General features: G+C 33.4%; 1 long non-coding RNA gene across 1 annotated transcript; it reads left to right on the top strand.

Moving 5' to 3' along the window:
* The first annotated feature begins 2005 nt into the window (after positions 1-2005).
* Positions 2006-3359, top strand: LOC141692377 (uncharacterized). The gene is made up of 2 exons (XR_012562812.1): positions 2006-2254; positions 2341-3359. It is a non-coding gene; the product is annotated as an uncharacterized LOC141692377 (long non-coding RNA).
* The last annotated feature ends 1116 nt before the right edge of the window (positions 3360-4475 follow it).

Raw genomic sequence — 4475 nt, 5'->3', positions numbered from 1 at the left:
TAGTAAATGGTAAGCAAAGTGATTGAATTAGATAGGCTTGACACGAGATCCATGCCTTGTATTTAATCGGGACATTGTAGGGTAGAAGGAGTTTATTGTACGGTAACTATTCACTGAATAGGTTCTTGGTATTCTAAGCAGTGAATTCATATTATCCGGATAGTCGCGATATGCTGAGAAGTATCCCTCACGATGTAGAATAAATGTGATTAATTAATTAATTATATTTAATAAATTAGAGAATTTATATAAATAATGATAAAATAGTTTTATTATTATTTATTTCTACTACCGGCTTAATATTGAACCTACAGGGTCACACCATAAAAAGAGAATGATTTAATTCTGGAGGAATTAATTAATAATGGCTAATAATTATTTATTTATGAAATAAATAATTAATTGGCAAATTTAATAATTGATTAAATGAGATTTAATTGATTATAAATTAATTAAGAAAAGTTCTTAATATTATTAATTAAGGATTTAATTTTTGGAAATTAAATCAAGAGAGAGAATTATTTCTAAAGTGTTTAGAAAAAGGATTAATAATTAAAAGGTGTTTTAATTATTAATGAGAATAATAAATGGGATAATAATAATATTATTTATTGGAAAATTTCAGCTGAAAATTTTGCCTATAAATACACTATTATAGACCCTATTTTATTCTAACCCCATCGAACCCGAAAACCCAAAAAGTTTGGAAAACCCAATTCTCTCCACCTCCTTCCTCCTCCTTAACATCATTTTCTTGGTGGATACCGGTGGAGTGCTTCACACTTGAGGAGCAACTGCTAAGGATCTCTGATCATTGTCTCCGAATTATTTTAAAAGGTTAGATTCGATCCCTCGAATTTTTATTCACGATTTATATGCTTTTATTTGGATTTTATATGTGTAAAAGTGTTTTGCCATGACCCCGCTGCGTTAAAAATCCAACACAAAATACCACAATATGAGAAGATATGAGGCCATTAAGGTTCCAATCTTGAAGATTGATTTATATCCTATATGGAAGGTTTAGATGGATATGTTTCGGGAAGCTGCAACATATCCTGAATATTCGAACATGATTTATTATGGTCCTCACGGGCCCATGAAACTGGCTGTTGCGGTTCGTGGTCAAGAGGAAAAGATGGTTGATAAGGACAAAAAGGAGTATACTCTTGAGGATCATTTATCTATAATGAAAGATGTAAAAGTCAAACATCTTTTGTATAGCAGTCTAGATAATGTGATGTCCAATAGGGTGATTGGATGCAAAAAAACCAAAGAAATTTGGGGCACTTTGGAGGTTAAGTGTCAAGGCACAACTGCTATCTAGAAGAACAAAAGAACAATACTCATTCAGGAGTATGAGCACTTTAACTCAAAAGCTAATAAGTCTTTGACTTAAATCTATGAAAGATTTCAGAAATTGCTTAATAATATTTCACTTGTGGACAAAGAGTATGATCCAGAATATTCAAACTTGAAGTTTCTTCTTGCACTCCCTGAGAAGTGGGATGTTGGAATGTTTTCTTTTTTTTTCTTGGTGGCTTCAGAGACATAATCTGGTCTTTTAGATATACTGTCAATAGCCTTGATTTCCTCCACCTTAATTACAAAGATTTGAATTTGTAATCGTTGTGAGCAAGCAGGACTTGTGACTGATTAGAAACATGTTCAATTTCTTAAGCTACAGACTGTTCTGAATGACGTCAACCTTATTCCTCCGTTACCTGAACATTTTAATGAATTTCATATGAACTTCTGTTGACGTCTTGTTTACTGCATATACCAAGATCATTGTGTACATACCAAATCATCATTCTGAACAGATTTAAGTGGAATATAGATTATTTGCAAGTACTCATTCTATTTTGAGTTATCCAAACCAATATTGTTGATTTAAACATTCACCTTCAATCTTTCTCAACAGATAGTTAAATGTTAATATCATCAATTATTGAAATTATAACAATCAATACGTTATTTAATTCCTGAACTAAATTCATGTCATATTTGTTTCTATCAATTAGATAATTTGTTTTTCATACACCTTTAGAAATTATTTATACTTTTATGTATAGAAAACACACTTGACTACGAAAAATTCTAAGAGTTTAATATAGAGTAATGTTGTGTATTGGGAATGTGCGAGGTTGGGCTGTCCTGTGACCTTCTTCGTTTATATTTGCTATAAAATCTCTTGAGTGGTGTCAGTTGGGGGTTTATTGCCCCTTCTAGGGTTTTCCAGAGTGTATTCAAGGTAGGATTATCATTTTTCTAGGCTGATTTCGTTCTTTTTACATTCATGTTTGCTTACATTTTATGTATCTACTTAACGATCTATAGGTTTGCAGATGTCGATGTACAACGGGAGCCATGTGCTTGAGGTGACCGAGTAGGAGTTGACAGAGTTAAAAAGGAACGATTGGGATGCTTTTACGGATCTCCGATTCGAAACCTTGTATGCTCTTTTGAAGAAATAGAGAGAGAGAGAGTAGGATGAGGCAAAAAGGGAAGCCAAGAAAAAAGAAGATGAAGAGAAAAGGAGCCATTATAGTGACGGGGCCGAGCCGGCGGCGGCCTCGACATGATGGTGTTTTTAATTTTTATGTTTATTTTTTAAATTTCTCGACATAATTTCCTGCATATGGGTTGAACTTTTTCTGTGATAATGATATGGATATTTTGTTCTTTCGAGCTTTTGTTCGACATGTTTCTGTGTATATATTTGAATTGTATTCTTCTTGGAGGGATTGTGCATTTTTTTCTACTTTTTTTCTTTTTTTGTAGGAGAAAATATCTTAGGAAATGGGAGGCCCTTTGACTTCCTTGAAAAGCATTTGGAAGGGTTGAGACTTTTGGGTTTTCTTCCCTTTCTTGCGCCTGTAAAAGAAGCTTTCATTTTCTTCGTTCTTCATCATTTTTATCTTCTTTCTTTGCTTCCTTTTTCTTGATTCTTCATCTTTGTTTTTCCAGTGAATTGTCAGTACTATTTTTTTATTTCCTTATTTCTTGTCACGCTTATTGTAAACTCATCTATTTCTTCTTTTTTTTTAGCAATGGTCGGTCAATTGGAGATAGAGAGAAGATTGGAGGAATTGGACGAGCTGAAGAATAAGTTTCTTATGATCGTGAAAAAGCTTTCTACTGTTCGTGAGAAAATTCACAAGAAAGTTGAGGAGTTTAGCACCGCGGTGGATAACTTTGGGAACATGCTAGATGATCTCAGATGCGGGCGACATATGCCAGGACCTTTAGGCACGACTAACCTAGTTTGTAGGGTGTTGTAGCTTTTATAAGTTTTAATTTTTGTTTTGTTTTATGGTGTTGTATGGCCCTCTTGAAATGAATGAAATCTTTTTCTATTTTTCGTGTAATCTGTTTATATTTTGTTGCTTGTGCGGTATGTTGTGCCTCCAAGCATGGACGGTGATGATAGTGTGAGAGGTAAGAGTTTGTCAAAAGTCTGATGCTCCTACCCATCATTTGCATCGATGTTTGAGTTAGTTGGACTAAACTTTAAATTTAAGAAAATGATAGATTTGACATTAGAAGTGGACATAAAGGAAATATGGTGTGCCTTCTAGTGTTGATGGCGAAAATACTAAAAGGGAACTTAGAAAAAATATAGGAAATTTTCATGTACCCCGGTGACAATATTTAGAAGGACATAGCAAAAATTGATAAAAAAAATTTATGTGCCCCAGTGTTAACGGCGATAACACTTAGAGGGACATAGGAAAGATTGATAAAAATTTTGATCTCCTCCCCAGTGTTGAGGTGATAAGATGAAAATTTTGATGTGCCCCCTTGACGGTGACAACACTTAATGGGATTTAGCGAAAATTATTGAAGATTTGGATGTGCCCCTTTCTGTTGACGAGGACAATACTTAGAGGGACATATTGTGCAAATGAGTTATTTTTCTGATTAAAATAAAGAATTGGAATAAATTTTGATCAATTCTAATGATATCTTATTGTAATTATTTGAATAAAAAATGTAAGTATTGATCCAATGTGAGACGTTTGGTATTCTGGGAAAGAAAAAAGTAAAACATGTAAACTATTTTTTAATAGGAAAACCGTGGTTGCCTACAAAGAGTAGGAGTCGAAATAATGCGATTTAATAGGAGTTAAGTTTTTTCTAGGGCATGAATGCACGAGCCATTGACGGATCGCAACATGTTCTTGCAGTTAATATCCACCGAGTCCCAAATGTGTAGTATAAAAGGTAACATTTCTTTACTTTTCTTCATAAAAAATTATTTGTATCATTTTATACACTCTTGTTGTGATTTTGCTCGAAGTGAGATCTCGTGGACTTCAATTTCTGTCATTTTTGGTAATCCGGTAAGTTACTCGAGCCTTCCGCGTTATTTTTTTACATGTTTTTGCTTTGTGTGATGTTCTACATGTCCTCACTTTTTGTGCTCGGTTCTGTTCTTGATTTTTAGTATTCTTCTTTGTATTATCTTGTTT

Source organism: Apium graveolens, chromosome 10 (genome assembly GCF_009905375.1).
Source record: "Apium graveolens cultivar Ventura chromosome 10, ASM990537v1, whole genome shotgun sequence".
In the NCBI taxonomy this organism is placed as follows: Eukaryota; Viridiplantae; Streptophyta; class Magnoliopsida; order Apiales; family Apiaceae; genus Apium; species Apium graveolens.
The sequence above is the reverse complement of the archived record's forward strand: the minus strand, read 5'-3'. Positions and strand labels throughout refer to the sequence as shown.